The 27881-nt window shown below is 38.7% G+C and overlaps 1 long non-coding RNA gene across 1 annotated transcript; it reads right to left on the bottom strand.

Annotated features, from left to right (window-relative positions):
• Positions 1–84: 84 nt before the first annotated feature.
• Positions 85–26141, bottom strand: LOC145296971 (uncharacterized). Its single transcript, XR_013870088.1, has 4 exons — positions 25799–26141; positions 14471–14567; positions 606–2215; positions 85–200 (listed from the first exon to the last, which is right to left on the bottom strand). It is a non-coding gene; the product is annotated as an uncharacterized LOC145296971 (long non-coding RNA).
• Positions 26142–27881: the final 1740 nt, after the last annotated feature.

Genomic DNA, 27881 nt, shown 5'->3' with positions numbered 1-27881 from the left:
AGAAAAATCATTATTTACTTTATAATTTTCAACATATACTAATCACATATAAAAAAGAATAGCACATTTCAAAATATATTTGTATAACGTTGATAGAATATATAGTGTTTTATTCAAACAGATAATTGAACAAATATTGTTAATTAGCTTTAGTGTAAATACATTTCAGAGGAAAAATTTACATAAATGCTTGAAGTGACCTTGTAGTATATATATATATTATTCCTTATTGGAATTTTTTTATTTTTGAGATGAGCATTGTGTGTTAATTTTATTTTATTTCGGACTATTAGTCTCATCTTATCTTTTTATTGGTGCACAACGTTTCGGCCAACTTCCTCTGGCCTTTGTCAGGTGGTAACCGCGACGGATAGGAACTTCGAATCTCCTAACTGCATTCTCAGCCGTCACTGCCATCCGTAGTTGTTGTCGTCTCACCACATTTTTGACCAATTACCTCTGGCACGCTTTGGGTGGGATTGAAACCGCTATCTTCAGACAATGTTCATCTGGAACCGTAGAGATTCAACATCTCTATCAACTGCGCCACGGGCCCCGAAGGGCGATCAAGGTTGGATTCTTTGATCTTATAAATCCACCTTGACCTTGTAGTATTCAAAAACAAACTATTTCAAACTCAAATAAAAATTCACAAGCATTTCGGAATACCTGGCTGCTGCAAAATATTTTTAGGTTTTACATTTATTACACAGTTGATAAAAAAACAGAAATATACTCACACAGATTTGAACAATGTTATAAAAAGCAAGAAAATCTGGATTTAAACTTTATTTAGCAATACATGAGGTGAATATTCATTATGTTCACAAAACATTTGAATATAATAATGGCCAGTTTTATATACAGTTACAACAGAAATAATTATGCAAGACATTATGCAGGGTTTATAATGATTACTGTTTAGTGTGAGCATATGCATTAACGCACATTTATTTTTAAATGAGTTTTATAGTCACAAACTTTAATTGAGGGTTAATCTATGATGTAAAATACATAAAATCAAAATAAGGTAATTAGCTAATGTGCATTAGAACCACACCATTTACAAGGTTTTTTTTCCTTGTGTTTGGCTGGAAATAGTGTCACATACTTCACAACAATCTGATTCGGTGTCACATTTTTATTTTCAGTGGTCTTATCATTTTGTTCTGGCTCGGGAAGTGGCATCTCATCAGATGGTACACATTCACCTGTTATCTCACGCATTCCATCTTGATGATCTTTTTTGCTACTAGTGTGGACCTTCATGTGTCTTTTTAAATTGGGTCGCTGTGCAAATGCTCTTGCACACACTTCACACGAATAAGGTTTGACTTCGGTGTGGGTTGTCAAGTGTGCTTTCAAGTTTGATTTTCGTGCAAAAGCTGAGCCACAAACTGTGCACGAATGAGGCTTTTCCCCAGTGTGTTTGCGCATGTGCCTTGTTAACATAGATTTCTCAGAAAAAGCCGAGTTGCACACATGACAAGAATATGGCTTTTCACCTGTGTGTATTCGCTTGTGGACTTTAATGTATGATTTATTCGAAAACGACAAATGACAAACATCACAAGAAAATGGTTTCTCTCCACTGTGCGTTCGTTTATGGATTTTCAAATTCGATTTCGTCAAAAATGATAAATCGCAAACATCACATTGATGAGGCTTCTCGCCAGAGTGAACACGCGCATGTATTTTCAAATACGACATTGTTGTAAATGAAGAACCACAAATGTCACACCGATAAACTTTTCCACCGTTCTGCGATTTGTCGCTTGAGTGTGTTTGCACATGTCGTTTCAAACTTGACCGGTCGGCGAATGCTTTGCTGCAGATTTCGCATGCGTGAGATTTTTCCCCTGTGTGGATGCGCATGTGTCGATTCACTTTCGACTGCGTTGCAAAAGACGTGCTGCACACATTGCATGAATATGGTTTTTCACCCGTATGTGTTCGCATGTGCACTTTTAGTGTAGACCGCTCAGAAAATGACGAGCAACAGATTTCGCAGGAATATGGTTTTTCACCAGTGTGACTTCGCATGTGTCGATTTAATTTTGATGGCGTCGAAAATGACGAACAACAAACTTCGCAGGAATAAAGTTTATCCATTTTTTTTTTTCAGTTTTAATTTTTTTGGCAAAATTTTTTTCCGTATTTGACAAAACTATTTCTATAAGTTTTCATAAAATGATTTTCTTTCCCTCCATTGTATCTGAAAATTAATAAAAAAAATCTTTGTCAATAAAGCATTCAATATTAAAAGATCTTTGTCAAAGTATTCAATATTTAAAGATCATAGTTTATAAAAGATTCAATGATAAAAGATCTTAGTTAATAAAGCATTCAATAATAAATTAGATAAACCTAATGAATATAGCAATTTTGATTTTGTTCTTTCACTTCCCACAAAAAGAGATTTTACTTTTTTGTGGTGGTAACATGTGAAAAATCTCAAAATAACAAATTCTAAAAATAAAGTACAAACAATTTCTAGATATTTGTTCCAGTGGGGAGTCCGTTTTGTATATAAATTTAATATAAAATGATCACCCATTTCCAGGCCAGATTATATTTTAAACATGTAAAGATTTTTTATTGAGAATGGATTGTCAGTTGAAGAAATGTACATAAACACATAAATACAGTTACGTCATGGCAGTTACAGAATTATAATATTTTGTTAACACATTTTTGTTTTTCATACAACTATTTTTTGTATTATTATCACTCCAAAACTAGCGACAAAGATTAAAGATCCACATTTCATTAGTATAAATCCTGAAAAAATTGAAGAAAAGGTTGTTGTTTTCTAAGTACAGCAAAATACATTAAAAAAATGTTTTATTTTGTTAAAGTTGTGGCAAAAGCTGTGAAAATGAGGGCTTACCGTTCAAACGACCTAGGTGTGCGTGTGTGCTTTGTCATCGCTGCGAAGCTAGGATAAGAAAAGAATTCCAAGATGGCGCCGACGGCGTTTTGTAATGGTATGATCTCGAAAACTCTCGCAAAATCTCATGCATATATGCAAATCAGTTGGTCTTCGACAACTATAAATTCAGGTCATTTTGGAAGGCAAGGCGGGAGGAAAAAACGGCAAGTTGGTAATTGTGTACGCTGGATCATGTTGGTGGTGTGTCACCGTGTCTGTGTGTGTACTGATCGAACCGCTTTCCTGTCCCTTACACATTGGACTTTGAATTGGTTTACATTGGACTTGCACATTGGACTTTGAATTTGTTTAGATTGGACTTCAACTTAAAGCTATTTCGGCAAATATCTCCGGTATGGACAAGTTCGACCTGAAATTGATCCCAGAATTTGACGGCTCCCCGGACGGACCTTCGGTGGTCGAATGGCTAGAGAAAGCCGAACACGTTTGCCAGTTATGCAAGATAAAGGACCCAGCTATAGTCATCCCGCTTAGGCTCACCAAGGAGGCCTATGCCGTGTATCAGCAGCTCGGGGATGAGGCGACTATAGAACAAATTAAAGAAGCGTTGTACGGAGCATTTGGAGTGGACCCTTTTGTTGCTTGGCGGCAATTTTCTGGACAACGGCTTGGGCCAGGGGAGACAGTGGATGTCTATCAGGCCGACCTGAAGAAGCTTGCCGCCCCCTTCGGGGGTGCAAGCAACCATATACTGGCGTGCGCCTTCCTGTCTGGGCTCCCGGAAAGCGCCAGTCGACTGCTGCGGGCATCATCGAGGCTCAATGAGCTTGGATTAGAGGAGCTATTGGCTAGAGCCCGAAACATCATGAAGGACGATGAGGAGCCAGTCTCGGCGGCAGTTGAGGCATTGGAATCGCCTGTAGAGGGCCGACGATGCTATAAATGTGGCGGCCCGAACCACTTCATCAGGGATTGTAGAAGTGACGCGAAGCACACCCCAGATTATGGAGCACGGAAGCGGGTGCATTGTTACCGTTGCAGCAAACCAGGCCATATAGCTCAGGCGTGTCCGGGAAATGAGCAGGGGGAGGAAGCCGCGGCGCCAGCACCCTCCCCAAAGCGGCTGTGAACAAGGCGCTCCCTGAAGTAATCGTGAATGTTGACGGGCGCAAACGCTCAGCGCTGGTTGATACCGGGTGCACCCAAACCCTGATACGCAAGGGATGTTGCACCGCGTGGAAGGAGCGGAAGGTCCCGGTACTAACCGTTGGCAGAGGTTCGCTGATGTGCAGTCGGGTGAGCGAAGTCTACGTAAGCATTGGCAGTGGCCCCCCGGTGGCTGTGAAGGCGTTGGTGGTCGACGGGGAACTAATGTGGTATGACCTTCTTCTTGGAAAAGATTCTATTACACGGCTGGGCGGAATCACCATAAACGGCACCGGTGATGTAAGGTTCTCTCAACTTGAGATACTGGTCTGCACAGCCATCACTCTTGACTCTCTTCCACGCAAAATACGACAGGGGCACGAACGCCTGGACCATGTCCTGGAAGCGGAATTGGCTGGCAGAGTATCCCCCTCCCGCACATCTTAGGGGGCAGTACGAGGCAGAGCTCCAGGTTTGGAAGGACAATGGCTGGCTGGTCCCGTACCCGGAAGATGAACTTGGGCCCCCAAAGGAGTTGATTCCCCTGATGGCTATCAGGCAGGAGAACAAACAAAAAATCCGACCCATCATGGAACTCAACGAGCATGTTGACCCGCACACGGTGGGTGCAGACGTCTGTGCACACAAACTGAGAGAGTGGCGGCAACAAGGGGCGAATGCAGCAATATTGGATTTGCGAAGAGCTTACTTGCAGATACGCGTTGAAAAATCGCTGTGGCCGTACCAGACGGTCAAGATTAAAGGGACACGTTATTGCTTGACGAGGCTAGGGTTCGGCCTGAACGTGGTCCCAAACATCATGACGGCAATCATGCATGCGATCCGCCATCAGGACGAAGCCGTGCAACAAGCGACATCGTCATATATCGATGACATCTACATGAACGAGAGCCTCCTGTCTGCACAGAAGGTTAAAGAACACTTCGAAAGCTTCGGGCTAACGTGCAAGGAGCCGGAGCGACTGCGAGATGGAACGAAGGTGCTTGGCCTGCGCGTGAGCAGCAGCGCAGACGGACTCCGCTGGGGAAGAGGTGGTGACGTCCCGGAAGTCCCAACTAGTGTCACGCATCAGTGCATCTTCTCCATCTGTGGGAAACTGGTGGGCCACTTCCCCGTGTGTGGGTGGCTCCGGGTGGCGGTAGCGGCCATAAAGTGACGAGCGACTTCCATGTAAACCGGGTAGGACGATGAGCTGCGCGACCCCACCCTGCGGAAAATACTAGAGGAAACTTTGGCCAGAGTCTCCGAGGACGATTCAGTGCGAGGAAAATGGTGCGTCGATGCCAGCTCACTCGCCCTCGGTGTTGCTCTGGCGGTCAACAGATCTATCGTGGAAGATGCCTGCTAGCTTCGGCCAGAAAATGACTTCAGGCACATCAACCTGGCTGAACTCGATGCCACAGTGAAGGGGGTCAACTTGGTGCTACAATGGCAGGCCAGAGTCCTGCATATCGTTACAGACTCCACATGTGTGTATCGGTGGACAACTGATGCCTTGAGTGGAAAGGCACGATTGGCGACGAAGGCATCGGGCGAAATGCTCATACGTAGCCAGCTTGCTACCCTAACCGAAACCATTGAGGAAAACAACCTGGTCGTGGATGTGATGCTAGTACAGTCCTGTCAGAATCGCACGGATCGGCTGACCAGAGTGCCGCGCCGTTGACTGGACCTGCCGAAAGAAATGGAAGAACCGGCACCTGTGAACTGCGCCGCTGTGGGGCGTCGATTCAAACCAGACCATGTTGTCTGACATCCATTGTCAGAGATGGCACCCCGGTATAAACTGAACTCTCTACTTCGCTAGACTGATCGACCCCTGTGTGTGTCAAGGAAGGAGGTAGAATCAGTGGTGAGGAGTTGTGAAACCTGCAAATCAATCAATCCAGCGCCTGCCCGGTGGAAGAAGGGAAAACTGAGCATAAAGAACAATTGGGACAGGCTTGCGGTGGATGTGACCCACCACCACGGCGGGGATTTTTTGACGATGATTGACTGTGGACCGTCTAGGTTTGCATTGTGGCGGCCACTTTGCCAACAGGACGCGGCCACCATTGTCCGGGAACTGGAAAGTGTCTTCCTTGAGCGTTGCCCTCCTTCCGAAATACTGACCGACAATGGCACCGCTTTTGCTTGCAGGCAGTTCAAGCAGTTCACAGACGGCTGGAGTATACGACTATGATTTCGATGCGCCCATGTGCCTAGCGGGAACGGGATCGTGGAACGGAACCACCGGGCCATCAAGACCATTGCCACTAGGAAGGGGTGTACAGTGCCTGAAGCGCTATACTGGTACAACGTCACCCCTAAGGACAATGTCTCGCCCTTTACCGCGCTGCATGGTACCATGTCAGGGTGAAAGTGTTAGAGGCCAGCCCTCTACCCGAGCCAGAGGCGACACGAGATAGTATCAAAGTGGGAGACATCTGGGTTAAGAATCCCCGCGGCAAATGTACGACGCGCTATGGAACCGAGCATGTTACCGAGGTGATCAGCCCGCAAGCCGTGCGGATTGATGGGGTGCCCCGACACGTCAGGGACCTGCGATCAGCATCACAGGCGCAGCCGCCGCTTGGTGACAAAAGTGAAACAAGTTCCACGACCAGTGAACCATCATTCTGATATATGCCGGCTTCATCGGACGACAACAGCACTGAAATTAGCAGCCTCCAGTTCACTGATCCCCAGACCGCGGACGGGAGCTCAACTGAGGACGAGGCTCCCTGTCTGCCCCTCCATAGAAGCACCCGAAGAAGGCGGTCGCCACCTCCCTGCCCTCTCTGTGATAATGATATCGGGGGGAGTGTAGCAAAAGCTATGAAAATGAGGGCTTACCGTTCAAACGACCTAGGTGTGCGTGTGTGCTTTGTCATCGCTGCGAAGCTAGGATAAGAAAAAAATTCCAAGATGGCGCCGACGGCGTTTTGTAATAGTATGATCTCGGAAACTCTCGCAAAATCTCGTGCATATATGCAAATCAGTTGGTCTTCGACAACTATAAATTCAGGTCGTTTTGAAAGGCAAGGCGGGAGAAAAGAATGGCCGGTTGGTAATTGTGTATGCCGGATCGTGTTGGTGGCATGTCACCGTGTCTGTGTGTATACTGATCGAACCGCTTTCCTGTCCCTTGCACATTGGACTTTGAATTGGTTTACATTGGACTTGCACTTTGGACTTTGAATTGGTTTAGATTGGACTTCAACTTCAAAAGTAAATAAGTTTTGTACAAAATTATGGTTTCTTTCCATAGAGGGGTTACAAACTTCATCCATTTGTTTACAATACCTTTCTGCCATAATGTTTTCGTCTGCATTCAAAAAACTGTAAGAATCAGATCGGTCGCAGACCACCAACTTCCTTTGGTACAACTCAGTCCTTGGGAAGTGTCGTGGAGCTTTGTCAGCATCTAATTATTGAGCTGAATGTTGGCAGTTCCTGTTAAGAACACACTTTTTATTGCAAGTCACAACTCGGTTGAGAAACGGGTTGTTCTTGTTGTGTAAAAGAGATGACACTTCATAACTATGTTTCTTGTGGTTGTTATTCAATTCGTGAGGCACCCATTTATTAAGGTTTTGTCTTTCTAATCTCTCAAGTAGTTGGAAATCATTACATCTGATTCACAAGCAAGTTCTATAACAGTTGTGCATGGGTTGGCTTTGAATAAGACTCTTAATTGATCATTGTCAATATCCGATGCTCGACTACTACATGCATCATCTTCAAACTTTGTTTTTTCCAGTAGCAGAGTTTTTGGCGTGCATTCTTTGGAAATTGTGGTAAGTACTTGGGTAAATTGGGTAAATTCTTCCATTGATTTGATTTGTTGTTCTGTTAATTGTAATGAGCAGAGTTCTTTGAATTTAGTTGGCTTTGTTTGCATTTCATCTGGTTATATGATTTTGGATGGTGTCTTTGTATAATAGGGTAGTAGTTACTTATATATGATCCTTCATGATGCTCCAAGTGTAATCCAAGAAACTACATGGATTGCACATGATGAGGTCTATGGCACTTGTGGATCCATTTGTTGAATTTATGTATGTGGAATTCTCTTATTTAGTGGAGGAGGCATAAATCATTTCTGTTGATTATTTATTCAATTTTATTAACTTTTGAATTTGTTGCTTTACCTCTCCGTAGAGTGCTGTGGCTATTCTAATCTTTCAAGAAGATGAAAGGTAATGACAATAAATTATATTTTCTATTTCTTTTTGTTTATTCTTTCATGAGGGAATAAGTATATTGAGCAGATTGTAATTGCTTTGTGTAATGTTACTGGAGTTGCTATTGCTTAAGAGGTTAGTTTTCATTGAGAACTTTGAGGTATATCGTTTCTCACAAGAAATGAAGTGCTTCTATTATTATATGAATATAGTTGTACTGTTTATAGTTTTGTGTTTTGAAATTGCCATTGTTTTGTAGGAATGTTTACTTAAAAAAATTTAAATATTGACTAAATTTTTTTTTCATCAAAACTTTTAAACACATTTTCTTATACTTCTTGTGCGAGTATGGAGAAGGGTTGCACCTGAGATATCAAATACAATTAATGTTTACTTTTGTTTTGTTGACATTTGTTGAGATTTGGAAAAGTGTTTTTTTTACAAAGGAATCACCACTTATCAAGGCCCAGAGGCCACCCGAGGATAAGAGTTAAAGAGTCTACAGTGGTCAAAAGGACAATATCATAGTAATCGTTAGAAGTGTAAATTTGGTAAACTGAATTACTTAAGGGGAATGGCTCATCAAGAACTTGTTTACACTGGACTTGAAGATGGCCATATTGTAGTCAGCTGAAAAGCAGGTAAATGGAAGAAATTTCAACAGGTTCATTATAATTTGATTTTATTACACAACAGTTCCATTGAATGATTTGCTATTTTTTTACTTTTATTCATGAGATTTTTGTTAAATTTTAATCTATCTGCATTGCTTTGGAGGTTGAGGGTTTTTCTTTTGTGAGAGTGTATTTGGTTGAGAGTCTTGCTGAGATGTTTCTTTTTATTATTTTTTATTGTTCTACATCATATCTTCTCTCTGGGTTACATTCATATTAGAAAGATAGCAGTCTTGAGCATCTCACATGAAAAAAATCTATATAAAAATAAAATGACCTAACCAGTAAAATTTGATAGCAATAGAAGTAGTCTTCCCCTAAACTGTGCATCAGTTGTGGATAGATACATTGGTATAGAAGTTGCTCCTATAAAACTAAGAAAGTATTTAAATGTGCTCACAGAGAGTATAAACTTACACATTGCAGAATAAAAAGTAAAACAAAAAAGAGTTTTGTTAGAATCGCTAAATCTAAAAAAAATTAGAAATGTTAGATTAAAATATTAAATAAAAACATTGAACTCAAGGTCTGATTTGTCCATTATTAACTTTTTTTTTTACATGGTAGTCACAACTTATCAAGGCCAGGAAGCCACTCGGGGATAAGAGTTATTGCGTGTACAGTAATCAATGGGATAATATCATAGTAATCATTAGTAATGGAAATTTGATAAAGTGTCTCACTTAAGGAGGTGGTTTATCAAGAATTTGCTTATGTTGAACATGAAGACATCCAAGTTGTAGTCAGGTGGGAAACAGGTAGATGGAAGAGAGTTCCACAGGCATATGCTTCTAAGAAAGAAGCTCTGTTCATGGAATTTACATTTTGATTTAGGCACAGATAAAGAGTGGGGAAAATTATTGACAGTGGTTTCAGCTAGACGGGTGTTTTTCATGAAAGATTGGTGAGGGGGGACCAGAGATTGGAGCTCAGACACGCACTTGCCATGGAAATAACGATAAAACAAAGACAGGCTCACAACATATCTTCTGTGGGAGAGAGGTTGCAGGGAAGAGAAAGGGGCATACCTCACTAAGCTATGAAGTCTATTTTGTACTTTATCAAGGCAGAATAGGCTGTTTTTAGCAGCTGATGCCCAGCTGTGGCAACAGTACTCTATCATTGGATGTACTTGGCTTTTATATAGATAGAGAATTGCATCAGCAGTGAGATATCTACTGGAGCAATTACAGTATCCCACCATTTTTCCAGCGACCTTGGCAACAGATTTGATGTGCATGTTCCATTACAGATCTGGAGTAAAGGTCAATACCAGAAGCTTGTCAAAACATGGAGCCTCCCTAAGATGAGAGCCATCCATTTCAATTGAAGCCAGATGGGGATCAGAGCGTTGATGATGTAAAGATAGAAGCTTGGTTTTAGATGCATAAAAAGTAACCAGCCACCTCTTCCCCCATCAGGAACAGTTGGGCCCAGAATGGACCCCTGAGTGACTCCAGCATTAAACTACTCTTATGAGCATATCAGAGAGAAATGATTTAATGATTGAGAAAACATTTCCTGTTATATTATAGCTGGAAATCTTGTGAAGTAGGCCTTTATGCCACACCTTATCAAAGGCCTTTGATATGTCAAGAGCAATTGCCCTAGAAAGGAAGCCTTTGTCGAGAGAGATTCACTAATTCTATGAGATATAATCATTAGCACATCTGCTGTGGATCTAGCAGAATGGAAACCATATTGCATGTCACTAAGAAGGTTATTTCTGCTGAGGTGGTTGACTACTTCATTATTTAATATGGATTCCAGCAGCTTACTCATGACACACAGGAGACTTATTGGTCTGTACTGAGAGGGAGATAACCTATCATCTAAATTTTTAAATACAGGGCATACTGATGAGGTTTTCCAGCACTTCCCCTAAAGACAATGCTTAAACAGTTTTGTAAGTATGGGGGAAAGTTCTGGTTGAAGCTTTTTCAACACTATAAATGTAATGTTGTCAGGGCCAGTTTCTTTACTGAAATCAAGGTTCTTGATTCGCTTAGTGACATCACGCACAGATATTTGTGTGTTGCATAGCATGTTGTCTGTTACAGGAGGAAAAAGGAGGGGGTGATGGCCTTCGTCGCATAGGGTAGAATTAGCTGCAAAGTTCTTGGCAAATAGTTTGGCTTTGTCTGATGCTGACGAGATTACCTCAGGTCCATTGATGATGGTTAGGATAGAATGCACGCTTCTGTTCAGGATTCTGTTTGCTATTTGCCAAAACTGGTGGGAACCAAGCCGCTGCTCAGCTACTTTGAATTTAATGGACTGAGTATATAACTCTTGTGCATTTTTTTTTTTTACTCTTTTACAGTAGTTACTGGCAGTCCTGAAAGCAGCTTTATTCTGAGTACATCTATTACGTTGGTAGCAATGGAAAAAGTGATTTCTGTGCGCGATGGCAGCAGCACATTCTGGGGAAAATCATAGCTGGCTGTAAGGTTTTTGTTAGAATTTTTGGGATGGTATCGGTCTATACCTACAATTAATCATTCCGTCAGGCCTGATACTATAGAGGACACATCCTTTTTAAACATGGAATGCAAATGTAGGTCAGATATAAATGTACAGAAGCTATCCCAGTTAACCATAGAGTATTGATATACTGTACAGTGGAGAGGTATGTCTGAAGACTTATTACATTTCATTTTTATCTTAACTGATACAACCGGGTGATTGGAAGATCCCAGAGAAGATATAACAGAACATGAACATAGCTCAGGGGAAGTTGTGAGAAAAAGGTCTAGAAGGCTTGCATACTGACTGGTAATATCGGGCACACAGGTGGGTTCATGAACAATCTGAATGAGGTCATAGGTAATGGCAAAGTCATTACAGAACCTCCCCTCATCATCTGACTTGTCTGAGTGGGTCAGCCATTTCACATTGTGGACATTGAAGTCACCACAGATGTGAATGTAAGCCAAAGGATGAGCAGACAGGATGTGGTCAATTTTCTCAAATATACTCTTAAAGATAGTAACTCCGCTGTTGTGGGGGCGATAGAGGGCAAATATAAATGCGGTAGTGTAAGCAAGTGCAACTCGGAAGCACATATAAGGTAAATTAGGGTCTTCTCTGGAGATATCCCTATCACACGGAAAGCCATCTTTAATGTAGGCACATAGTCCATGCCCATGGCGATCTAGGGGGTCAGATTTAGATGTTAAGTTAGAGTATCCTTTAATTATGAACTCATCAAGGGAAGTGGTCGGCCCTATGCCAGTTTTGCTTAGGAACAATATGTCCAGTTTCATCTCCTGCAATTGGGTTTCAACCTCTGAAAGGTTGAAACGTAGACCCCTGAGGTTGGAGGAGACATGGTAGTAGGGGTCTATGTTGGAGGATGGGGTTCTCAGTTTATTTGTGTATTTTTTCTGAAGATATTTCATGTTGAGGTTTTGGGATTTGTGGAACAGGTCGACAGACTAGGTTAGAGCAGGATAGAGAGGGAAAGTAAGAGAGAAAAAGAGAGGAAATATTTTTTTTGTTTTGTGTTTTTGTAGCACATAAGGTAAAGCCGTAACAATTACCCACTAGTATGGCATCGAGAGTTTCCACCAGAATCCTTCACCAAATGGTAATACAGTAGCCCCAGTACTTTGCACCTACTGATAGGACAGCCTCCTTAATGGTGAATCCAAGGTTCGATCCTTGACTATCAGGTCGGTAACATCAGCCCAGATGAAACGTTTACCTCCAGCATCCTTACAAGTGACATGGCCACAAGGATAGACATAGAAACAGAAAATTTCTGACATCTCAGGCTACTGTTCACGCAACTTCTGACTGACAAACAATATGGATTTAGACAAGCCCGTTCCACAGCAGACATCCTAACTGTAATCTCTGAACGTATATACCATTCACTGGACAAAGCGGGGGAGGGCAGAGCGGTAGCTCTAGATATATCTAAGACTTTTACAGGGTATGGCATGAGGGTCTCCTCAGGAAAATTAGATCATACAGTATCACTGGTAGAATACTTAACATAATTAAATCCGTCTTAGATAAGAGAAAAATCCAGGTTGTCCTCGACAGTCGTACATCTAAACAATATGATATAAATGCGAGGGTGCCCCAGGGTTCTATCCTTGGACCTCTATTGTTCCTGATATTCATAAATGACCTCCCCGACAAAATTGCCTCTGAGATGGGTATATATGCTGATGACACTACACTCTATGGCAGGCACGACAGGAAGACGAATGAACACATTTCTAAAGAAATGGCAGAAACACTAGAGGAAGACCTCCAATCTGTGGTGGAATGGGGACAAAAGTGGTTGGTCGTGTTCAATGCTGCCAAGACTAAACTAGTTTCATTCAATAATTACAAGAAACCCTCTCTACCACCTATAGCAATGGCCAACGACTCTTTATCTGAGAGTACATCTTTCAAACTCCTTGGCCTAATGTTCACAGGAAACATGAGTTGGAACAATTACATTGAAGGCATTGCCAGGGCTGCTGCAAGAAAGGTGGGCTCTCTCTACCGTGATAGACAACTACTAACACCCGAAAGTATCCTGTATCTCTATAAGGCCACCATTCGCCCATGTATGGAGTATTGCTGTCACATCTGGGCTCGTGCATCTGCTACTAGTCTCTCGCTCCTTGACAAGGTTCAAAAGAGAGTCGCAAACCTGATAGGCCCTGAACTGGCATCTAAGCTTCAGCCTCTGTCCCATCGACGAAATGTTGCATCCTTCTGCCTTTTCTACAAGTATTTTAGTGGTGAATGCTCTGACGAACTGCAATTACTTGTGCCCCCATGACGTGAGCACCCTCGACAAACCCGACAGGCTGCTAAATCCCACCCCCACACTGTAGAGATCCCTAGATGTAAAAGATCTTTTTACTCCAATAGTTTCTTCCCCAGAACCGCTAGACTCTGGAATTCCATTCCAGGTCCCTACTTCCCCAACTGTACTGACGTGCATAAGTTCAAGTGTAACGTGAACCGACATCTTGCTGCCCAAATCCCTACATAGTGCCCCAGTAGTTGTTGCCCCTGATAGTAGCCCCCTACACTAAAGTGGCAATTTGCCTTGTTTGGGGTGAAAATGTAATAAAAAAAAAGCTTTTTAAAGTATTGCCGACCTTGAAAGCGTAAGAGTTACTGAAACTGCCGTTAATACATCCACAATGCATTTATCTACTCTCCATTTAAAAAAAAAAAGAAAAGTAAGAGAGACGTATTAATATCTACTTAATATAAGACTGTTGCTCCATTTGCGATTTAGGGTGATATTTGAAAATAGTCTCCCCTCCCATATTAATGCATGGATTTGTAATGTGATACACAAGGGATTACATATCAGATATGAATAATAATAAAAACATTTTAACCTTATTAGAAGTTATTTGTTGTTGGGGCAGAACTAATCCTTGAATTGGCTTCATTCATATTATTTAAACTCGTAAGTCGTACTATATCAACGAGTTTGGAAGAATATCAACAACCAATTTAGAGAATAAATTAAATTCAAAGCAAACTGATAGTGACACTCAAACACAAAAAACAAAATTACTTGTGATAAATAGTTTAGAAACACTTACTTTGAATATATTTCTTGATTCAATTCTGCGTTGCAGAAAACAATGTGTTTTTAGCATGCTCCGATGCATGTCAAGTCAGATAGTTTTGTGAGTTAACCTATTGAAACAAATTGAATAAAGTTCATATAAAGTTCCCAAACAGGAAAAAATTAATTTAAAAATCACATTTAAGGTATTAAATTAATTAAATGAAAAACTTTAATGCACTAAGACAAAATCCAAACCATCTAAGCAGAATGGTTGAAGTTTTCATAAGTTGTCTTAAATGAAATCCCTTTACATTAGCTAAAATCTCAGCAAGATATTAAAAAGATTTAAAATTTTAAATTTAAACCATCAGTAAATAATGCAGTGATTAAAAAGGGATTTTAAAAAAACTTTGTGTTGATGAAAATCAAATTCTTGGTACCTAGAAACGTATTAGTTTCTGAGTGAATATCTTCTTGAGAATATATTTTGTATACAGCAATCAGAAAAAGAAACTTTGCCTTCCAGTGCTGATAAGACGTTATAAATGAATAGGGAAACACACCCTCTTTCCTTTAACTGACGCGGCGTGTAGCAGAGAACAAATACATTTATTGTGAGTAGAAAGTATGTAAGTCTTACCCACAAACGACAGAGTTCATTTCAAGCACACTGCCGAAAAATGCAATCTAGCTCTACAAGAAACACACGGGTAGAAGAATCCCTTTATACCCAGGCAATTCACCTCATTGTGGGAACCCAAACAGTTTTTACACCGATTTTCAGCATCTTTAAGCTTTCACTCTAATGTCAGTGGTTTTATTAGGGTGAATTTCCTTATTTTGGAAGGATTCCCTTGATAATTTCATGTTTTCATCATGATGCCTATCAGACAAGATGATGGAGTATATATTCATATCATCCTACCCTTGACAAGAGAATCCAAACCAGAATTAGACAATCAGGCCTTTATGTGCTTTAGACTAAACCTGCAACATAGTGTTAGTCACTTATATCCCATAGACTGTTTTCTCTCATCCCAGGACTTTACCCTAATCAACCACATCTCTGACAGTATAAACGCAGCACTCACCTTAGATACCAGTGCACAAGTACATGTATTTGTATCTTAAATTTCCACCACATAAATTATCTATACCCCATTCCCTAACACAGACAGTAGCGTTGATTGACTTGTCTTTCAGATCGACCGAATCAGCAAGTTTACTTCTAGGCCTATTTTTGACAACAGCTTCTGAGGATTCTGTACCAAATGCTCATTGCCCACTCAAAAATGATGATCATGTTGTGATAATGATAGACACCTCTCTATACTATTAACCCCAAGTTGAAAAATCATTGCTTAAAACGACAAATAGAAGGCTTATACAAAAGTCATCAAGGATCACATCAGAGATGCTTCATGGGGAAATACCTTTTCTCTTCAAGCAGAAGGGTGTGTAAATTTTTTATTTATTTTTTTTTTATTTTTTTTTTTTTACACAGAGATCACCACTTATCAAGGCCCGGAAGCCACTCAGGGATAAGGGTTATTGCAAGTACATTACGTTAGTGAGGATATTTGATGAAGTGTTTACTTAAGGGGGCGGTTCATTAGGAATTTGTTAACATTAGACTTGAAGACATCCAAGTTGTAGTCCGGAGGGAAGCAGGCAGACGGAACAGAGTTCCACAGGCGTGCAGTTCTAAGAAAGAAGCTTTGTTCATGGAACCCGCGTTTTGATTTAGGCACAGATATAGATTGGGGGAAATTTTTCACAGTGGATTCAGCTAGACGGGTGTTTTTCGTGAAAGATTGGCGAGGGGGGACCAGGGATTGGAGTTCAGACGAGCACCTGCCATGAAAATAACGATAAAACAAGGATAGGCTTGCAACGTCTCTTCTGTGGGAGAGGGGTTGCAGGGTAGAGAAAAGGGCATCCCCCACTAAACCACGAAGTCTATTTTGTACTCTGTCAAGGCATGATAGGCTGTTTTTGGCAGCTCCTGCCCAGATATGGCAGCAGTATTCCATCCTTGGCCGTACCTGGCTTTTATATAGATAGAGAATTGCATCAGTAGTGAGATATCTTCTGGAGCGGTAGAAGGATCCCACCATCTTTCCAGCGACCTTAGCAACAGACTTGATGTACGTGTTCCATTTCAGATCAGGAGTAAAGGTCAAACCCAGAAGCTTGTCAAAACACGGGGCCTCACCCAGACGAGAGCCATCCATCACAATTGATGCCAGATGGGGATCAGAGCGTTGATGATGTAAGGATAGGAGTTTGGTTTTGGATGCATTAAAGGTAACTAGCCACATCTTCCCCCACTGAACCACGCGCTCGAGATCAGAGGAGAGAGAATCAGATAAAACTTCGTCATTTACAGCCTTTGATGTGTTGCCATAGATGGTCATGTCATCAGCATAGATGTCAACGAATGATTTAAGTATGTGTTTAGGGAGGTCATTGATGTAGATCAGGAAGAGAGTTGGGCCCAAGATTGACCCCTGAGGGACTCCAGCATTTATATTGCAGGCCTCCGATTTTTGACCATCTACCACTACTCTTATGAGCCTATCGGAGAGAAATGATTTAATGATTGAAAAAACATTTCCAGTTATACCGTAGCTGGAAATCTTGTGAAGTAGACCCTTATGCCATACTTTGTCGAAGGCCTTTGATATGTCAAGAGCAATTGCCCTAGAAAGGAAGCCTTTGTCAAGAGATTCACTAATCCTGTGGGATATAACCGTCAGCACATCTGCGGTAGATCTTGCAGAGCGGAAACCATATTGTGTGTCACTAAGAAGGTTATTCCTGCTGAGGTGGTTGACTATTTCTCTATTTAATATGGATTCCAGCAACTTACTCATAACACAGAGAAGACTTATTGGTCTGTACTGAGAGGGAGATGACTTATCACCTGAATTCTTAAATACAGGGCAAACTGATGAGGTCTTCCAGGGGGTCGGAAAGCACTTCTCCTTAAGGCAGCGCTTAAATAGTTTCGTAAGTATGGGAGCAAGTTCTGGTTGAAGCTTTTTTAACACTATAATTGGGATGCCATCAGGGCTAGTTGCTTTACTGGAATCTAGGTTTTTTATTAGCTTGGCGACCTCATGCACGGATATTTGTATGTTACCTAGCTTGTTCTGTGTTATAGGAGGAAATATGGGGAGTTGATGGCCTTCGTCGCATAGGGTAGAATTAGCTGCAAAGTTCTTTGCAAATAGTTTGGCCTTGTCTGACGCTGACGAGATGACCTCTGGTCCATTGATAATGGTTGGGATAGAACGCACACTTCTGTTCAGGATCCTATTTGTTATTTGCCAGAACTGGTGGGAACCAAGCCGCTGATCAGCTACCTTGGATTTAACAGACTGGGCATATAGCTCTCTTGCAATTTTTATTACTCTTTTACAGTGGTTGCTCGCAGTCCTGAAAGCAGCTTTAGTCTCAGTGCATCTATTACGTTGGTAGCTATGGAAAAAGTGGTTTCTGTGCGCGATAGCAGCAGCACATTCTGGGGAGAACCATGGCTGGCTGTTAGGTTTTTGTTGGAATTTTTTAGATGGTATGAATTGGTGAATGCCTACAATTAACCATTCGGTCAGCTCTGATACTATAGAGGACACTTCCTTTTTAAACATGGAGTGCAGAGGTAAATCAGATATGAATGTACGGAAGCTATCCCAGTCAGCCATAGAGTATCGGTATACAGTACGGTGGAGGGGTACGTCTGGGGGCTTCTTACATTTCGTTTTTATCTTAACTGATACGACGGAGTGGTCGGAGGATCCTAGAGGAGAATGAACGGTACGTGAACATAGCTCAGGGGACGTTGAGAGAAAAAGGTCTAAGAGGCTTGCATATTGATTGGGTGTATCGGCCACACGGGTGGGTTCGCGAACAATCTGAGTGAGGTCATAAGCAATGGCAAAATCATGACAAAACCTCCCCTCATCATCTGTCTTATTTGAATGGGTCAGCCATTCCACATTATGGACGTTGAAGTCACCACAGATGTGGATGTTAGCCGAGGGATGTGAAGACAGTATGTGGTCTATTTTCTCAGATATGCTCTTAAAGATAGTAACTCCACTGTTATGGGGCCTATAGAGGGCAAATATAAATGCAGTGGTGTTAGCAAGTGCAACCCTGAAGCACATATAGGGTAAATTAGGATCTTCTCTAGAGATATCCCTGCCACATGGGAAGCCATCCTTAATGTAGGCACATATTCCATGCCCATAGCGATCTTGGGAGTCAGATTTAGCTGTTAAATTGGAGTATCCATTAATTATGAACTCATCTAGGGAAGTGGTCGGCCCTATTCCAGTTTCACATAGAAATAATATGTCCGGTTTCGTCTCCTGTAATTGGGTTTCAACCTCTGGAAGGTTGGAACGTAGACCCCTGATATTGGAGAAGGAGACCTGGTAGTAGGGGTCTACGCTGGAAGATGGGGTTCTAGGTTTAATCGAGTTTTTATTCTGGAGATATTTCATGTTGAGGTTTGGGGATTTGTGGAATAGGTCGGCATACTTGGTTAGAGCAGTACAGAGAGGGAAAGTAAGAGAGAAAAAGACAGGAAAAATTTTTTTTATTTGTAGCACACGAAAAGGTAAAGCCGTAACAATTACCCACTAGTATGGCATCGAGAGGCCCCACCAGAGACTACTGCATGGTCCAGATCCACTCACCAAATGGCAATACAGCAGTCCCAGTACTTTGCGCCTGCTGATAGGACAGCCTCCTTAGTGGTTTATCCAAAGTTCGGGTCCCTGACTATCAGGCGGATAACGTCAGCCCAGACAAAATGTTTACCTCCAGCACTCTTACTAGTGACATGGCAACAAGGACAGACAGAGACAGAAAAATATCCGACATCTCAGACTACTGGTCATCAAGTAGTACCGACCTTTAAGCAGCTTTTTCTTCACCCTTTGTCAGAAAAATCACTCATTGAATGAGGACTGAATGACAAAATAGGAGAAGCGAGAGTTACTGGAGCTGCCGATAACACATCCACTGTATTATCTACTCTCCATTAAAAAAAAAAAAAAAAAAAAGGGGGGGGGGGAAGGGGAATGGGTACAAGTGACTTATTTAAGTAGTAAGTCCGGTGCGAAGTTAATAATTCATGACACTTTTGGTGATAATCTCCCCTCCCATATTAATGGGTGGGGGTTTGTCGTTATCTATCTAGTTTGAATCATTAAAGTTTCATCTTATAATTAATTAAAATCCAATAATTAACTATTATCAATTTGTAAAGTCTGCTAAATATAAATTTATATTAGAGTTTAAATAATTATTCAAGGTTTTAATTTAGGAGGTTCGTTTCATGAGTGACTGTTTCTTTGCACTGTATTATATTTCGAATGTACTTGAACATAAGGCTAACTATATAAAATAGTATGATTCGCCAGCAAGAAGAAAGTATTTTCAATACAGGCAAGCTTGCAGTAATAGTATATATTAAGTATACTACTTAAATAAAGTCCTAAGTTTATCTACTCTAGAGAATAATTTCCGGCATTTTTTTTTTTTTTTTTTTTTTATCGTTTGTTGCCGGCATTGTTTGTTTTCAACGTTCAGCTTTGTAGCAGGAGGGGGGACGGATAAGACGGAATACAGACAAAAAGACAGGAGAAATACAGACAAAATACATAAAACACGAAAAGCATATTTAAAAACAATATAACAGAACATTTAGGATAAGTTTAGAAAAACAAAGAAAAAAAAATAAAATTAAAAAAAAAAAAAAAAGGTAAAAATACTTAACGTTTTTGACCTAGAGATTCCGCCTGCTGTCTTTATCAACTGTTAGCTAGCATATGGCTTTCTAGAGTGACAGAAGAGTTCTATTTCCGGATAACTTGGTCGAGTGCCTATCTATAGAATAAAAGTCGTGACGTTTCTATGTGTAAAGAATATCTAATTTACATTTTTTTTTTGTTAAAGAAAAAAAAAAATAAAAGATAAAAAAATAAATTCTAGCTTTTTTTTTTTTTATAAAGTCCTAAGTTTATCTACTCTAGAATAATAAATAAGAAAACTATCTAAGTTTATCTACTCTAGAATAATAAATAAGAATACTGAACGTTTTTTTAGGAGCAATCAAAGTGCATGTTTCGACATGGAACTTCTATAGAAAATGCAACTCTTCCCAATAGTTCGCTTCTATTTATGCAGCTGCCATTACTCAACATTCTGCAAGTTTATCTGATATAAGTCCAGTACAAATAACAAAAGTAAAAATAATGGTAAGAGTGAAATAACCACAACTAAAAAAGACATAGCATAACCAAAAGTAAATGTATTAAGCAGAAATTAGGAACTCCCGATTTCTAGAAAATTTTTAACAGTGTAGTAAATAATGGATAGTCAACAATTCCCCATCCAACAATCTTGAGGTTGTTTGTATGGCAACTGAGAAAGCTAACTTGGTTACGTGATGGTTTGCTTCCAACTCCACTTTGGACACAGTGAACTACTCCCTCCCAAATCTGAAAGTCACCTGTTCCCAAATTCGTAATATAAAAAACCTAGATACCTCTAATAGATGCTGACCTGATCTCATCCCAGTTATACTATTACCAAAATGCTCTGCTGCTTGATACAGTTCTAAATCTTTAACAAATGCCTTACCGTGAAAGAACTGACCTACTAAATTATCATCCTGTTAGCCTCCTCCATCTCACTGTCAAACGTTTTTATTCCTTAAACAAACATTAGTCCACTACCTCATAGATGATAAACTTTTATCTGACCAACAGTATGGATTTAAGCAAGTCCATTCTACAGCAGATATTCTCACTGTAATTTCTCAACATATATACCACACACTGGATGAGGCAGTAGTTATAAATATATCTAAGACTTTTTTTTATATTTTTTAAATTGTATTTTCACATCAAACAAGGCACAATACCACTTTGATGTAGGGAGCTACTATCTGGGACATAATTTGCAGGGACACTATGAAGTGAGTTGAGCAACAAGATGTCCATTTACATTCACTTTAACTTCTGCATGTCAGTACAGTCAGGGAAGCAGCAACTTGGAAGGAAATTCCAAAGTCTAGCAGTCTGAGGGAAGAAACTATTAAAATAGAAGGCTTTCTGTCATCTAGAGATTTCTACTGTTTAAGGGTGGGATTCAGCTGCTTGTTGGAGGTATTTATGTGGAGGGGTACAACGGCTTGAAGTTTTTCAGAGCATCTACTATTAAAACGCTTGTAAACAGGCAACACTTTGTCAATGGGACAGGATATGGCATGATGATCTGATGAAAATTAAATCATATGCTATTACTGAATGAATACTTATCATAATCAAATCTTTTTTTAATAAGAGAAAAATCCAGATTGTACTCAGTGGTTCTATGTCAAAACAATATGATATAAATGTGGTTGTGCCTCAGCAGTCGATCCTTGGACATATATTATTCCTGATATTCATAAATGACCTCCTGATAAAATAGCATCTGAGATGGGTATATTTGCTGATGACACAATCTATAATATAAATCTCACCTGTCTGTTTAAATGTATGTATGTATGTATGTATGTATGTATGTATGCATGCCTAAAACTTTTGACAGAGGCGACCGATACATGACCAGTATCGTTTTGAAGCTGACCCTTCAGAAGAAAAATATCGAAAAATTGGCTAAAAACATTAATTCTTTCATTAAGATTCATTCCATCAAAGAATTAAGGCTAAAAACATTAATTCTTTCATTAAGATTCATTTCATCAAAGAATTAATGTTTTTAGCCAATTTTTCAATATTTGTCTTTGACCCTTTGGAAGACAAATATCGAAAAAGTAGCTAAAAATATTAATTCTTTCACCCTCAACTGGGCACTTTTCTACTGGGAGGGGTCGCTTTTTTGCCAATATTTTCGAAAGTTATCCCCTCTTTTCGATTGACTAGCCTTAATTTAAACATTTGTCACTTCCAGTTTGGCAATGGATGCAACAGCAAAGACGTCACATTTTTTATGTTCTTTTCCTCCTTCGTAATACGGGTTTGAGCCTGCCAGCCTTCTAACAGTTTTTTTGCACAACACACATGTCCAAACACTCGGGCAATGCCAGGCACCCAGGCTAGTGTTCTATAAGAGACATGAGGGTAAAAGAAATTAACCCATATCGAAGGAAATGGCTGAAGACCTACAGTCTGTAGGAAAATGGGAACATCGATCGATGGTAACATTCAATGCTGACAAGACAAAGTTTCTTTCTTTTGATAATTATAGGAAACCTTCTCAACTATTGATAGCCATGGCTAATGATGCACTACCTGAAAGCTCATTGTTCAAATGCCTCAGCTTAACGTTCACTGGGAACATGAATTGGAACAAATATATTGAGGGCATTGCTAAGGCTGCTGTGAACATGGGTCCTCTCTACTGTGCTAGAAAGTTAATTATGCCTGAGAGTATCCTGTATAAGGCGACATTTCGCTCATGCATGGAGTATTGTTGCCACATTTGGGCTGATGTATCTGCTACTAGTACCTTACTCCTAGACAGGATTAAAAAAAAAGTGTCGCCAATAGGCCCTGCACTGTAAACCAAATTCAAACCCCTACGTCATCAATGAAATGTTTCATCTCTGTACCTATTTTACAAATATTTTAATGGGAAAATGCTCCGACAAACTCCATACCCCTGTACCCTCTAACCTGACAAACAGCAAAATCCCTAAATGCCAGAAAACATTCTACTAAAATAGTTCACCCATTAAATTGCTAGACTTTGGAATTTCTTCCCAGGTACTAACATGCAGTTTACGTGTACTGCAAAAAAACATCTTGTTTCAAATATGGTCAAAAATAGTAATTCCTTACATTCAGGCAGCATCTGCCTTGATTGGGGTGAAAAAGCAGTTAAAAAAAAAAAAAGAAAAAAAAAAGAAAAATTGGTAAAATTGGAGATGACCATAAAGTGATCAGTTTAGGTAAATTTTATATAGGAAAATGAATCCCCTCTAAAATATTATTCCTCCCTTAAAAAAAAAAAACAAAAAAAAAACGGAATTTGCTAGAGACAAGGTTATTAATTGTTCACAGACTTTTTCTTATCAAAACAAGTGGTAGTTAAATACCGAAAAAGCTACATATCTTGAATTTCCTTACTTTAAATTAAGTTGTAAATATGAAACTAAAGTTATGCTAGTATTGCTTAAAATTAAATAAGTTGTAAATACGAAACTAAAGTTATGCTAGTATTGCTTAAAATTAAATAAGTTGTAAATACGAAACTAAAGCTATGCTAGTATTGCTTAAAATTAAATAAGTTGTAAATACGAAACTAAATTTATGCTAGTATTGCTTAAAATTAAATAAGTTGTAAATACGAAACTAAAGTTATGCTAGTATTGCTTAAAATTTAACAAGTTGTAAATACGAAACTAAATTTATGCTAGTATAGTATTAAAATTAAATAAGTTGTAAATACGAAACTAAAGTTATGCTAGTATTGCTTAAAATTAAATAAGTTGTAAATACGAAACTAAATTTGTGCTAGTATTGCTTAAAATTAAATAAGTTGTAAATACGAAACTAAAGTTATGCTAGTATTGCTTAAAATTAAATAAGTTGTAAATACGAAACTAAAGTTATGCTAGTATTGCTTAAAATTAAATAAGTTGTAAATACGAAACTAAAGTTATGCTAGTATTGCTTAAAATTAAATAAGTTGTAAATACGAAACTAAATTTGTGCTAGTATTGCTTAAAATTAAATAAGTTGTAAATACGAAACTAAAGTTATGCTATTAATACTTAATATTAAATAAGTTGTAAATAGGAAACTAAAGCTATGCTATTATCTATATTATTATAACAAAAGAATTATATTCATTTTTAATTACAGTTTGAAAAGGTTTATGATCATCTAATTACAATTATCGGCTATTTCCCTCCAAAAAAATTACTTTCAACTCAAATAGGGAATAAAATATTTTTTTGAAATGTAATGAAATTGTAATTAGCAGAAAAATAAATTCATTCAAATAATATTATAGTCAACTAACGTACTTCCTAATTTTCTGCGGAGCCGGAGCACTACCAAAAAGCGGTGACAAGTCAAATCAGTTTCTTCGCTTTTATTATGTATTGGATACATTTTTTTTTATAATGGTTAAACGTTTTTATTTTGATTTCAATAATTTTCTTTTTATACTATCATAAACATATATTTATTATATAAATTCAAATTAAAAACTTATTTTTATAATTTACAAAACATATATTTCTTATAAAATTTTGAATAAAATAAAAACTTTTTCTTTTTAAATTTTGCTATTAAACGTACAAATGGAGACTGTTATTTTTATTTGTATAATTGTTGTGACGGAAAAAGGACTGTTCCGGTGCGAGTACAAAACCGGTGTAAGGTGAAAATCTCAAATTGGTCTAAAAATGTTTCGTCGCGTGGTCTAATGGCGGAACATTTTTAGGTCGATGTCAGATTTTCACTTTACACCGGTTTATTAAACCGGTGTAAAGTGAAAATCCCGATGCAAGTATAAACCGGCGGTTTATACTTGAATCGGGATCGTTCTTTTCTGTTACATCGTATAATTTTTATTGCATACTTTTCAATAATGTCCTTTTCTTATATTTTATTTCGATAAATCGTTTCACACTAGAAATACTGAAAAACAAAGTGAAGGAACTGATTTGCCTTTTCACTTCCGGTAGCGTTCCGCAGAAAATTAGGAAGTACACTAGCTGACTATAAAGCATCATACTTTCTTCTATCGAATATTCTTTTGCATATTTGGAAACAAGATCACGGCTAAAGGATTTGCGAATTTACTGTTGTTATTGTAAACAATCTCAACAATGTATTCGCAGTCAAAATTCAAAATGGTATACCGCATAGACAACTTCGCAGAAAGTTTAAAATATTATTAAAGACATTGAAATTAAATGTGATACATCTGGAAATTTAATAAAAACATATTAAACAAGATTTAATGGACCCGCAAGGCCGATTAACTAGCTGTGTTTTGAAACACAACGTAAATCATTCAATCACTGACGTCACGGCAAGCTCGAATTATTTTGTTAAGATAATGTTTTAAGATTTAAGTCCGAATGGATCAATTGGTAGAAAGTCAGACTAAAGACCTCAAGGTTTTGATTTCCGCTTTATTTCATGGTAATTTACTATCGATAAAATATTCTCCATTTGTAAAAGTAATTAATGTCACCGATATTTCGAACTCAAACGGAGATAAAATTACGCAATGCATTTATTACGTTTGTAAAAAATAAAATGAGACAAAGAAAAATATATTTATATAAGAAGTTCAAATTCAAAAACATTTTACTTACTTTTGCTTGTTTGATGGAAACCTTCAGCTTTGCTTGTGGGTTGTGTTATGGGAGACGGCGCATGCGCACAACTAAAACGAGGCTCTTGGTATATATTTGCTTCCCCGCAAAAGCAAAATGTGACACAAGGTAGTTTTTAATGTGGGAGCAAACCAGCTTCCCCAAAAGGGGATACTCTGGCAGTATGTAAAAATATAATTGCCTTAGCATAGAAGGGTTTTCCCCTCCATTGACTAAGAACAATTTAACTTGAATGAAGCATCAGAGCAGACGGCTCATCCTAGGTCAACATAACAGTGTACTGAATTAGTCAGTCTAGTCTCTCTCTCTCTCTCTCTCTCTCTCACACACACACACACACACACACACACACATCTGTCTATTCGTTTGCAAACTGTACTTTTTGCTATTGCTATAATTTCATTTTCTAAAGTGGTTATTGTTTATCGTTATTCTTGAAACTTTTCCGCCCATGGCCGATTTAAGTTTTTTATGGTTTTCATGGACCATTGTCTGCCTGTTTATAGCCTCGTTTTCTTGTTAACGGTGTAAACGAGAAAAACTGACGCATCAAGAAACGCAAACTGGAACTAACAAATTATTAAAAAAAAAACAAAAAAAAAAAAACAGTAAATAAAATAACAGAAATTCAGTTATCTCAAATTTCAATAAAAAATATTTGGGGTTTGTTTTACTGTACACATAGCTTCGGAAAAGTTGTCACAAAACAAATATAGAACAAATAACTGTTATCAAAGGCAAGATAAGTTACTTTTTTACCCAACAACTGGATATGTTTTTAGCGTCTATATTTAATGTAACATGTTTATTCAACTCGAAATAACATACAGTGTTTACCGATGGAAAATTCAAAATGGCGGCCGACTCTTTCTCGGAGACGGTAAGTTTGGGAAAAGGAGTTATAAATAAAAAAAAAATCAGTCAAAATACTGTTTAAAATCCGCCGAATATATGGCAGCCTATGTCACGGTAACATATATTGAATTTGGGTTTGTATTACTGTACACATAGATTCGGAAAAGTTCTCAAAAAACAAATATATAACAAATAAATGTTATCAAAGGCAAGATAAGTTACTTTTCTAGCAAACTGGATATATTTTTCGTGTTTTTATTCAATTTAACATGTTTATTCAGCTCGAAAAACATACAGTGTTTACCGATGTATTGGAAAATTCAAAATGGCGGCCGACTCTCTCTTTAACACGGTAAGTTTGCGAAAAGGTGTTATAAATAATAAACTAGACAAACTACTGGTAGAAATTCGCTCAATATATGTTACCGTGACATAAGTTGACATATATTCGGTGGTTTTTTAATAGTTTTTTGTCTAGTTTATTATTTATATCACCTTTTCCCAAACTTACCGTGTTAAAGAGAGAGTCGGTCGCCATTTTGAATTTTCCTATACATCGGTAAACACTGCATGTTTTTCGAGCTGAATAAACATGTTACATTACATTTGAATAAAAAAAAATATATCCAGTTTGGTAGAAAAGTAACTTATCTTGCCTTTGATTACATTTATTTGTTATATATTTGTTTTTTGACAACTTTTTCGAATCTATGTGTACAGTAATACAAACCCAACATTTTCATAACTTTTTTTTTTCATGCGTACAAATATTTTTTCCTTTAGGAAATTAACTTTAATCTTTCAAATGCAATCAAAAAATAGTCGGAAACCTACAAAAAAATTATGATAAATTGGCTTTCAAAACTAGGTCCCCTATTTTTGCCCGCCCATTTTTGCCCGTGCCAAGGAAATAAAAATAAAACGTAAAATTTTGTTGGTCTTACGCTACAACAATTTTATTGGTCTTACTTGGTTGTGTAGAGGTATTCGAGGTCACTGACAATGAATCTGATAATCAAATCCGTCACAAATTTACCGGTTGCATGGTACAAACCCCTGAAACCTGGGACTTTTTACGCCATTTCACCGCCTTCAGTAGTGTTTTCTTACATGATGCGACAGACCTCTCTCTTCTCACTCTCTGTCAACTGAATCCACCCCCCCACACGCACATACAAAGGCTGCAACTACTTCACAGAAGACCTCC

Source organism: Euprymna scolopes, chromosome 17 (genome assembly GCF_053919585.1).
Source record: "Euprymna scolopes isolate OS-2025 chromosome 17, ASM5391958v1, whole genome shotgun sequence".
NCBI classification, from domain to species: domain Eukaryota; kingdom Metazoa; phylum Mollusca; class Cephalopoda; order Sepiida; family Sepiolidae; genus Euprymna; species Euprymna scolopes.
This window is presented reverse-complemented; position numbering and strand designations above follow the sequence as displayed.